Source organism: Tamandua tetradactyla, chromosome 8 (genome assembly GCF_023851605.1).
Source record: "Tamandua tetradactyla isolate mTamTet1 chromosome 8, mTamTet1.pri, whole genome shotgun sequence".
Lineage (NCBI taxonomy): Eukaryota > Metazoa > Chordata > Mammalia > Pilosa > Myrmecophagidae > Tamandua > Tamandua tetradactyla.
In genome coordinates this window covers 25670956-25682987 of record NC_135334.1, presented here as the reverse complement: position 1 = coordinate 25682987, position 12032 = coordinate 25670956, and the positions used below count along the sequence as shown (strand labels likewise).

General features: G+C 37.6%; 1 protein-coding gene across 9 annotated transcripts in view; it reads right to left on the bottom strand.

The window, feature by feature from the left end:
- CADM1 (cell adhesion molecule 1) overlaps positions 1-12032 on the bottom strand; it is a 360723-nt gene that overhangs the window by 86536 nt on the left and 262155 nt on the right. The gene's annotated exons all lie outside the window — the stretch shown is intronic.

Here is a 12032-nt window from a genome sequence, read left to right as displayed (position 1 = left end):
GTAGGGTTTAATAAATGAGTATGACTGCTGAATCATTATGTTGATATGTCTTTTAGTCTCTAGTATCTTAGAGCAGCTAGAAGGCAAAAACCTAAAATTGTGGATTGTAACCTATACCAAACTCTGAAATCTGTTCTACAACTAATTGTTGTGATATGCTTTGAAATTTGTTTTGTGTTTTTGTTGTTTTTCTTAAAAAAAGAAAAAAGTTGATTGTGATGATAAATGCATGGCTGTATGATGATACTGTGAACCACTGATTGTACACTTTGGATGATTACATGGTATGTGAATATGTATCAATAAAAAAATATAGATAGATAGATAGGCCCATAATTAGTTGAGAGACCATTTTCCATGTTAATTCCAAGGATGTAAAGGGTTACAAGAGTTAGGTTGGTAATGTGGTACCACATAAGTGAGGGTTCCATGAAGTCAAGAGCATGGGTTATCAGGTTGGGGGCTATTGTAAAGGGTCCTAGATTGTAAGCTCTTTCAGCAGTCACATCTAGCCTGGAGTTGTAGCTGTCATTTCTAAATTCTGAAATGCTGAGCTATTTGTATAAAACTTGGTTGTTCCCTGAAACTTCAGGTATTTATGTGACACCTGACACTCAGAGTTAGAGTTCTGAAGCTATGAAAGTCAGCAGTACCCCATACAGCAACTGTTAAAAAGTTGAAAAAGTGATCAGACTTCGACTAGAGATAGGAATGAAGCTGACCTGGCTAGGACTAAGGTAAATCAGAATACAGGGTGAAAGATGATGTCCATATTTTGAAACTTCAACTTCTGTGTGAGGCCAAAGGAAGAGATGTTTATTTGGTGCAAAATTTGTATTTTGGGTAGTGCATTATATAATTTAACTTGTTTGGTCAGTTTATTTGAACACCATAATTACAAGGACTCTTGAATAGGGTGAGAGATCTTGTTGGTTTGTACAGTTTAGTGTGATGTCCGGATATATTCCAGAGTAATTTGGGCAGATAATAAAAAAGTATTTGCAAAGTCCCCTGGGGGGACTGGGGAGAAAGAAAGAAATATTAAACTTCCCCATTTGGGAAATGCCTGATATTCTCGCAAGCAGTGGGGACAACCAATTATATGGGCTGAGCCCTTGATCTTGGAGTTCAACCCTGTGAAACTTATTCCTGACAAAGGGGAATCTAAGCCTACTTATAATTATGCCTATGAGTCTCCCCCATCCACCCCTCCCCCAAGAACCTCTTTTGTTGCTCAGATGTGGCTTCTCTCTAAGCCAACTTGGAAGGTGAACTTATTGCCCTCCCCACTATGTGGGACATGACTCCCAGGGGTGTAAATCTCCTTGGCAATGTGGGACAGGACTCCTGGGATGAGCCAGGACCAGGCATCATGGGACTGAGAAAGCTTTCTTGACCAAAAGGAGGAAGAGAGAAATGAAACAAAGTAAAGTCTCAGTGACTGAGAGATTTCAGAGTTTGAGAGGTTATCCTGGAAGTTAATCTTATGCATTATATAGATAACCCTTTTTAGTTTTTGCTGTATTGGCTGTGTCTAGAGGGAAGTACCTGAAACCACTGAACTGTGTACCAGTAGCTTTGATTCTTATTTTTATTTTTTTGGAAATAAATACCATCATTTATTTGGAGCCTACGTACCAGAGTTGGAAATTTGCCAAGGATCAGATACCACATCCTAGCAGACTCAGGAATGTCTCTGACATCAGCGATTTGTGCTCTACTGTGGTTCCACTCTTGGCTGGGGTCTATAGGAAGCCAGAGTTTTAGACTTAGTCTTGATTCTTGAAGACGACTGTATAAATATATAGATTTTACAGTGTGATTGTGTGTTTATGAAAACCTTGTATGCGATTCTCCTTTTATGGGCAGATGAGTAAAAAAAAATTGAGGAAAAATAAATAGATAAATAATGGGGGGGGGATAAGAGGTAAAGAAAAAATCGGGTAGACTGAAATACTTGTGATCAGTGTGAGATAGGGGTAAGGGACATGGGATGTATGAGTTTTTTCTTCTTCTGGAGTGATGCAAATGTTCTAAAAATGATCACGGTGATATATACATAACTATGTGATGATTTTGTGGGCTACTGATTGTATACTGTGGATGGAGTGTATGTGTGTGAAGATTTTTCAATTAAAAAAAACTGAGGGTTCTATACAACTGAATCTCTCTCTCTAAATGATAGATGAAATGAAAGAAAAAATTTCTGCAAGGCTTGTTGACTTCACTTTCTTTATCCTATGTTCCTAAAAAGGGAGAACCCAATGAGTTACTGAAATATGTAGAACTGTTTGCACCTTCTCTGTAAACAGTCTCAGCCTGTTAGGCTTATATATATCCTACGCTGCTTTCCTCCAATGCCGGCTGCCACTTCTCACAGATAATTTCTTCCTTTATCACTAAGTGCAAGAGCTCATTTGACCCCGGACAAAAGAAAAGTGCATAAACACAATTTAATTAATACTAATATTTGGCTTTGTTTGACAATCATTCTTTTGATGCTAACAGAAATTCTCAGATTAAAAAATATACCCTTGAATGTAAGAAATAAATCAATAAATAGTGACTGACATTATCATTGACATTAATTTCTTATGTTATTACTTGCTCAAATCCATCTATTATTACTCTATTTACAAGAGCAGGAAAACTGACATGAAATTCCTACTTGTTCTGGAGGATTCCGCTTAAAGTCAACAGTTTTCTGGGTGAAGCTCTGATGACTGCTCAGGTTTCTTGACTTCCGGCTCACGGTGTATTGTTCTTGTTTCAGTATCAACACTTACTACGCTGGCTGCTCTGTGATCATTTGTGTATAGGGTGGTTTCTTCCAGCTGATTTTCATCTGAGTTCAAGTGCTGGCTCTGCTGGTTATCAGCTAGACCTTAGGAAAGTTATTTAAGCTCTCAAAAGCCTCAGGTTTACCATGTGAAAAGAGTCTAACAATACCTCCCTCTCTAAGCTATAATGTTTGGCACATAGGTTGTGTGCCCCCCCCAACATACTTATAAATATTATTATAATTATTTCAACTACTCTTAGTTCCTCGAGAGCAGTCACACTATCCTATTCATCTTTGTATTTTCAGAGAATAATGCTGTGCCAGCTTATAGAAGTGTTCAATAAATGTTTGTTGATACAAGTTGCTAAATGAAGGACTGTTTTAAAACCTTTGTAGATCCTAGGTACTCTCATTTTTGTAAATACCATTTCATATAGTATCAAAATATATTACTTTGTACCCATAATCCGCATTTATTATAATTTTGAATTAAAAATTATAAAGGACTTTTATAATTTTGATTTTGAAATTATTATTCATTCCAATTGCATATTTTATTCTGAAGACAATAATTTTCTTTTCCATGTCTCAAACATTTTTACAAGGCTCTTGAAAATAGGACCTGGTATTTGCCTATAGTGCCCAATAGATAAAACAGCCCTGCTTCAAGAATTTTATGAGGGAGACAGACACATATACAAACACTGATAATATAATATAATTAGAATTTTAACTCACAAATATAATAATGTGCTAGGAGAATGTGGAGGAGGGAAGACCAGCTCAGAAAGGGTGGGAATGAAGATTCTAGAGAGGGGGAAACAAGAGGAGAAATGTGAGAGAAGGACCATGGCATGCTTTGAACAATGTAATGAGTACAGGGTGTTCTGAAGATGACAGGAAGGAACGCTTTCTGGAAAGGTCATTAGGTCCAGATATTGAAGGACACTGTATGCTCTGCTAGGGAATTTGCACTTTATCTTGTAATTAATAGGGAGCCATTAAGTGATTTTAATCCAGGGAGTGATAGGATCACACCCGTGTTTTAAAAGACAACTTCTGTGTTGAGGAAGAGGGGAGACTGAAGGTAGGAAAAAGGCAGGAGCCAGGAAGATCAATTAAGAGACTTCTGGCACAAAGCACTCAAGAGCTGATAAGAGCCAGGTAAAGGAATACGGAGATGAGTAGAGCTCAGGATGTTAAAGGAATCAAAAGTGAGGAGTCGAGAAGAACTTCAAGGCTGGCATATGGGCTTTGGCATCCGTCAGTTTTCAACTTAACAAAGGACAGTGCTCCTTTGTCACCTCTGCTAAATTTCAGTTTATGTTTACCAGCTTTCTAAGGAAACACCGGCAAAGAGCTAACTTTAAAAAGGAGTTAGACGATAGGACACACACATTCTCTTCACTTCTGTTGTTCACTACTGAGATGGGTTTCTCATTGCACTCATACCAAAAATATAATTAGGAAACCAGGCTTTCTTTTTTCCCCAAGGGCCTGTATTTCCGTGTGGTCGACCAGCAGCTTTGACAATCCCTAGGAGATGATTAAAAACGCAGAAGCTCCAAACCCACACCAGACCTACTAAGTAAGAATCTGAATTTCAATAAGGGACTCAAGTAATTCATTAAAGTTTGAGATGATCTGGCCTAGAGCACATTAATTCTAATTGCTCCCTCTTTATCACAAACCCTAACATAAGACTCGTGACTTGATAGAGGAAGATCTTAGAAAAAGGGATGTTCCTAGACAACTTGTCTCAAGTCACCAAATTGGTGAATCTCAGCGACGGGGGAGGTGAAGATCGTGAACACCCACTCCCAAGTGAGGACTGTCTTCAGGGAGAAACATGGCTTCAGCAACCTCTACTTCTTTAAAAACAGATTTTTAAAAATTCAAGTTTGCATGGGGTGGGCCAAGAGGGCTCAGTAGGCAGAGCTCTCACCTGCTGTGCCAGAGACCCAGGTTTGATTCCCAGTGCCTGCCCATGCCAAAATAATAATAATAATAATAATAATAATTCAAATTTGCACGAGGACAAACTGATGTGGACCACTAATAAAGTCCATTGGAACTAGAATCAAGAATTCTTCCTCAAGCTCCACAGACCAATCAATACACAAATGGAAAATCCTCTCCCAGAGCAGCTAGCTAACTGCATCCAAAACAAATGCATCATTCTGCATTTAGCTGCAAAAACGAGTTCTATACAGTCCTCTCACACTTAGCAGGCTCTGCCAGTTCACATGCTGTACCCTAGTTAATTTTTGCTTATTTGGTTTTATTGTTACTATGTTTTTATGTTTTGTGGTTGTGAATGTTGAGCCATGAAGACAAAACAACAAACAGGAAAATAAAGCAAGTGGTCCAAAATGAAAACTGAAAAGACATTACTGAGATTTGTTTCAAAACTGATGAAATTCAACTATATATGATTTGAAGGGAGGCAAAAATAAAAGCTACACTTCCCATTTTAGCAAGCCTTTTCATCTGTCTGGTAGATAAAATTTCCTACAAAAATATATGTAACAGCATCAACAAAAGTTTAAGAGAAATAATAAGAGCCTTAAGCTTGAGGCAGAAAGAAGCTGGCACAGAAAAAGCCTCATTGAATGCTCAGGGGAAGAAGAGGTAAACAGTTTCGATTTGACATGGCCCCTTAATGGATCAGCCAGGACCGTGGGCCTTAGTCTTGGCTGCCGGAGTGAATGTGCCTCACCATCCCAAAGCAGGCTAACAGCAGCCTTGGCAGCTCCTAACAGGAGGAAATAACACTTACCTTGAAAGCAAAAGGAAAAGAATTCACCTAAGACTAAAAATCTCAGCTTAGAGAGGGTTTCTTCTATCATTCTGAAGTCATATACCTAGAATTTCAATTCCTGCAAAAATTTCCTAATAATTTTTTTGGGGGGAGGGGCGGGCAGCAAAAGGGTCATTGCCATGTTCTACTTCCTAGTATTTCTGTTCCTTAACATATGGCAGTAGCAACTGGTTTGTATTTCAGTCCTCTAACAAATTTGTTCTTATATGAAAGCTTTCAGCTGACTTCACCACTGGCACACCCAGATGCATTTACTGCCATGGGAGATCTCGGAACAGCTTTCTGCTGGGTTACTAAACTGCAGTTTCAGAGAGAATAATGTTCTGAATTTTTGGTCTCTTAAAAAAGTCGTTAGGTTTATGGGAAGTCATGCTTGTCACATTTAGAGTGTGAATTACGTACTTCATGGAAACACAGTTAAACTCCCACAGTTGTGCACAGTCATAATTTCTGCAGAAAAAAGCATCAACAATTGAGGAACTTTATTACCACTACTTTTCATGTATAAGATGCCAAAATCAATCCTTTTAACATTATAAGGCAGTGTTTATTTTTTTTTTAAGTTTTTTTATTTTTTTAATTAAAAAAAAAAAAAGAAAGAAAAGAAAAATCCCAAATGGGCTACTTGCTGTTCTGTTCCCTTTTTAGATTTGCCATTTTTTGAGTGACTGCCAGCACCAGGGACTCTTTGTAGCACCTTGTACTTGGGATATAATAAAAACATGAAATGATTAAAAATACTGTGAGTATAACTGCAGAAGGGACTATATATTCTGGGCCCCAAGGAAGACTGTTTCTTTGCAGAATCAGACAGACTCCATTTATGTTATTAAATTGTAGCACTATTCACTGTCCAGGCTGGAAGCTTCCCGACAGGTCAAAAAGCACTAAATACGTTCAAAGCACACCTCAGAAAGTTAACCTGTAGAATGCTGGTTTCCTCTATCCTTGGAAACGAAAGGAGCATAAGAATTAATATATCCAGTTCTACAGCATGTGAAAAATGTCCATCTGTCAAAAAATGCTTCTTTTTAGCACTAATTCACCTGTGAATCAAAAAGTATGAGGAATATAGGACTTGCAAGCAGAATAAAATATTAATACAAATGGTAGGACCAAGTAATAGGAACAATAAACAAAAACACCAATTAAATGCTGCTTTTATGAACCCTACCTCTGTACCTGACATCATAGGAGTGTCTGTGTACACATCAGTGGTTCTCGGACTTTGGCATGCATCAGACTCACCCGGGAGTCTTGTTTACTGGACCCCGCCCGAGAATTTCTAATGTAGGAGGTGTGGAGTGGGACCCCAGACTTTCATTTCTAATAAATCCTAGATGATGCTGATGCTGCTCTTTCCCAGACTAAGCTTTAAGAGCCACTAACATCCATAATCTTACTGAATTCTTCACCATCCATTAAAGTATTATCATGTCTATTTTAGAGATGAAGAAACCAAAGCTCTGAGATGAGCGCTACCACTTACTAGGTATATAAACCTGGGCAAGTTACTTAACTTCCCTGAACCTCTGGAGGGTCACCATACATACCAGGGCTTTTCTCATGGCCAAATCTTGTCCTTCCTGTCTAAATGTCCCTTTGACTTTATCTGAATGTTAATCCATGTCCCTTTTTTTTACTGCCCATTACTAGTACCGTATCAGCTTAGATTTATGATCTGCCAGGAGTGTTGTGATTAGATGTCATCCCTGTCTTTCTATTACTCCGATATTGATAGATAAAATTCTCTGGTGATGCATCGCCTGCCCTTTCAAAGGTTACTGCCAGCAGATGCTAGGGAATCAATACAGTTCTTATCTGTCACAAACCACAAGAAAAGCATGGTAAACAAGGCTCAATGAAAGGCCTCTGAACAGGTAAAGGGGAGAACTCAGAGATGCACAGTCCCACCAGTTTTGTTTCCCTATCTACTCCAGAACCTGGCCTTGCTGGATTTCATTTTCCTGTTTAAGATTTAGGCCCTATAACCCAGTGGTGCTCAAAACTAGGCCCTACATCCAATACCATCTCTGGTAACCCTTATCATGGGAGCTGAGGCCAAGAGGCTAAAACCATCCTTTTATTCTAACATGTTACAAAGATTAATAAGTTCTTTGAGTTTTTTTCTGAGATAAGTGCTGAATAAATCTCAGAGGATGTGGTAAGCTCATTTATAATTTTTCATTTTCTCTGTCTATCTCTCAGTTAAGAAGAGTCTTAGTTTGGGGATCAAACAAAGATAAAACGTTTTTTTTGCTTTGTTTTGCTTTAATTGCATGTAGCCCAAAGTATTAAACAGACCCAAACGGTAGGTACATGTACCCTAGAAAGAGCATACAAGCCAACTTTCTAATTTGATTCTTTACCAAGGGAAGAGCCGTGCTGGCAAAAAGCAGGGCTAGAGTCCCCACCTAATCATTAAGAGTCTACCCCTTTAAGGCTGAGTAAGACCCAAGGCGAGTTAGTTAACAGAATGGTTCCTCCAAAGAAGGCCCTGGTAGAAACCTTGCTATTCAAAGATTTCCTCCTCAACTGTACACCTGCACTCTTGCTCCCACTGCTAGTTCTATACCTTCCTACCTCATTTCACCCCGGTCTCAACCTCCCATTTGCGTCAATCCCATCTTAAGGCCTAGTATTTCATCAATTAAACTGCTTCTCCAGCATATGAACCATTTCCAAGAGGATGGCTTGTCTTCATTTCTTATTTTAATGTGCTTGGACTGGCTTAGTCTCAGGATAGTGTAGGTAGTCAGGCAGGGCTCAGCATTTGAAAAACCTGTTGCCTTCCCTGGTTTGTAACCTAATTTTATTGCATCAGGCAGGTCTCACTGTGGACAGTGGGCCTCTACTTCCAAGCCTGATGGCCTGAGTGACCTAGGCCAGGCCTAAGTTTTTAGAGTACTGGTGGATGGAATTGCTGACAAGACACTAAATAAATGGCCACATGAGAATGACCAATACAGAATGACAAGGGGCTGTGATTGTAAGCCACATTTTTTTTAATTAGTATTATTATTAAATAGAACCACTGATACCTCTAATTTGCAATGTGAGTTTACCCACTTGCTCATAGGCCAAAGTACTTTTCAGTGCTTGAGGCTTACAATCCAGGAGAGAGGAATCATGAGGTAGGCTCAATGCTTCCAGGGCTCACCTATTATGGACACAATGTTTCTTTCTATATATAAACATCAAAGTTGCTATTCAAAAACATACTGAGAAAAGGTGCACAAAAATGAAGCTAAATTTAAAATTATTATTTATGCTACCCAAGGAGAGCAAGGCTAGTTTTCCTGAGCTCTGGAAGGATTCTCATTTTGCTTAAGGCATTGCTAGCTAGCCACTGCCTTAGTGGACCTTCAATACCACTAACTTTTAATAATTAGTACTACCCTCTTAAAGAAGAACACAATTATTTTATTCTAATTACAAAAGTTATATATATTCATGGTGGAAAAAGTAAAGCAAAAAAAGTATTAAAAATCCCACAATCCACCACTCTGAGATAATTATTGCTAATATTTTAATGTATTTCCTTTCCTTTCCATATATACAGTAATATATATATATATATAAAATTTCACAATCTACTTCATCCACTCAATCAGAGGTACCTATGTATGATCACTAAAATTTAATAATTTTAATTACTTTATTTTATGGTCCATCATACAGGTAAACCACTAGTCATATACTCTCTTGTTCTTTATTTAGATTTTGTTGCTAGGTTTTATTAGAATAAAAATGTTACAATGAAAATCTTTTGCATAAATATTTGCTCTGGTTTCAGTGTATCTGTGAACCTCTTTTTAACATCAAAAATTACTTGCACACAATATAAGGTATTTTTACCATTCAATTAAAACAATCTCAGTGAGCCTCTAAATATATTATGTTGCATATCTGTGGCTAAATCAAAACACAAAATAACAATGATTCCAACCCTAAAGGATCTAAAGCCCCTTACCCCTTTCAAAAACTATTTACCCCCAAGGATCTGAGACACTGCAGAAAACTTAGGACACTCTTCTTACTTTGAAGGTATTTGGACTTTAAGAGGATAAATCAATTTCAAAAATTACGCCATAAGTATATCCTACGTATAGAAAATGCTGTTCTCACTTGAAAGGAAAGTTTCAACTATGTGCTTTTCACATTACAAAGGATTACCGGAAGCCTTTTCTGACCCACAACTGGGTCAAGTGCCCCTCTTCCGTAAACACTCCACTTTTAATATGGACTTTGTTGAAACCTCTACATGCCCCGCTAGGCTGTGACTCTAAGAAACGTCAGCAAGGACCGAACTTCCCTAACCAGGCACTGTGCCAAGCTTTGCAAAGGAAGAACCCAGGTTTATCTTTTTCACTATATCCTCAGCATTCGGTACAGTGCCTGGCAACAAATATTTGTTGAATGAATGAAAATATAAATAAATGAATGAACAAAAGGATTAATTTTAGGACTTCTCTATCTAAGCTTTCCTATGCCCTTGATAGGTCTTTTTTTTTTTTTTTTAACTTTTTAACTTGAAATAGTGACAAACAGTTGCCAAGAGAGTACAGAAAGTTCCCATAAACCCTTCACCCAGCTTTCCCTAATCATAGTATAATTATCAAAACTAAGAAATTAACATTGATACAATACTACTGCATGATCTTGACTGTTTTGAGGACTACTGGCTAGGTTTTGTTGAATGTCTCTCAACTTGCTTTTATGTGATGTTTTCTTATGATTAGATCAAGATTATGGATTTTGAGGAACAATGACACAGAAGTGATATGTCCTCTTTGAATAACAGAGGTATATCATTCTGTCCTATCACTGGTGAGTTATCCTTGATCACTTGGTTAGGTGATGTTTTCCAGATTTCTCCACTGAAAAATTATCATTTTTCCTTTTCTATACTCAATTCACTGGAAGCAAAGTCACTAAATCCAATCCACAATCAAGGGGAGGAGAATCAAGAGAGAGAAGTATCAAGGAACATGTGAATATAAGTTAAAACCACCAGAGTAATTAATAAATATTTTGGGTGAGATGCTCTGAAGCTACACGCAACTCTACTATTTTTCCTTAATCTTTCATTTATTAATTTTAACATTTATTGGTGGCTCTGGCCTGTGGCAATGATTTCTGTGGTTTTTGAATTTTTTATTCTCTCAATCCTTTTCCTTTTGCTAATTGGACTTCTTCTGTAAGGGAGAACTGCCCCTTCTCACATATTTATTTCTTTATGCAGTCATTTATTTATATTGGTACAGACCCCTGGATATTTATTTTATTCTTTGGTTATAATCCAAAACTATCATTATTAATGTTATTGTTCAAATTGTTCCAGCTTGGGCCATTGGACGGTCTTTCTGATATAGCCACCAAAATAGAATCAGGGATAATTTAAAACTAAGCTATTGGGAACCAATGTAAACAGGCAAATAATGACAATGATAGAACAGAAAGTGAGTTAATAACATTTTAGACATTGATTTTAGAAAAAAATAGGAAGAGTACATTGTTTCAAAATAAGAACAGTAGTAAAAGAGCTGGAAATCTCCTATATTATTCGTCTCTCTATATAAATCTTTTCTAATTCCAGGGTGACAGTTTACATTTTTATAACATAAGGCAGCTGGGTGGTGAGGGCACTGTAATAAGAGGAGGGAGATGAGATAGAGAGTCAAATTCTAACAGACTCACAGGGTCCCTACAGGCTGCTGCCTCTACCCGTATGTTTAAATACTACTCAATTAAGATCAACATTCATTTCTTATTAATGCTCTTCTGAGACAATGGCTCTTTTATCTGCATTTTATCTTCCAGCTACATTAAGACCAAGGACACTCTCACAGAAGATCTAAAGGAGGAGACCCTGATGAATAGGGAGTTTAAAATACAAATGGAACTTCCTTTGTCAGTCTTGATTTGTTTTATTAACATCTGAAGGTTGACTTTTAGCAGATTACCAGGCAGGAGAGAACTGTTTGTCCAATCACTTACTTCACACACACAATTAGAAAAAACAAACAGTCAAAAATGTTTCCTTTCTGTACACTGGAGGATGGCACATCCAGTTCTAAAATCATCACTTCCATCTCTGCCATCTATTGTAGTGACCAAGGACAGGCGTAACCCTATCTCAAGACCACAGAAAAATATTCTCCACAAAACACAGGTTTAAGAGACCTAGTTTTTTCATGGACACAACAAAAGTCCCTGTGCAAGGATGCTTGTGCTCATGATATGACTTCTGTTCATAGTCAGATGGACCGACGCTCAAATCCTGTTTCCGTTTGTAAAATCTTTGTTCCCTTGAGTAAATTATTTAATCTAAGCTCCTATTTCCTACTCAACAAAAATGGAAATACTAATAACCATTGCAGAAAGCTGATGTGAAGATTAAAAATGATGCGCATGCCTAGAGCCTGA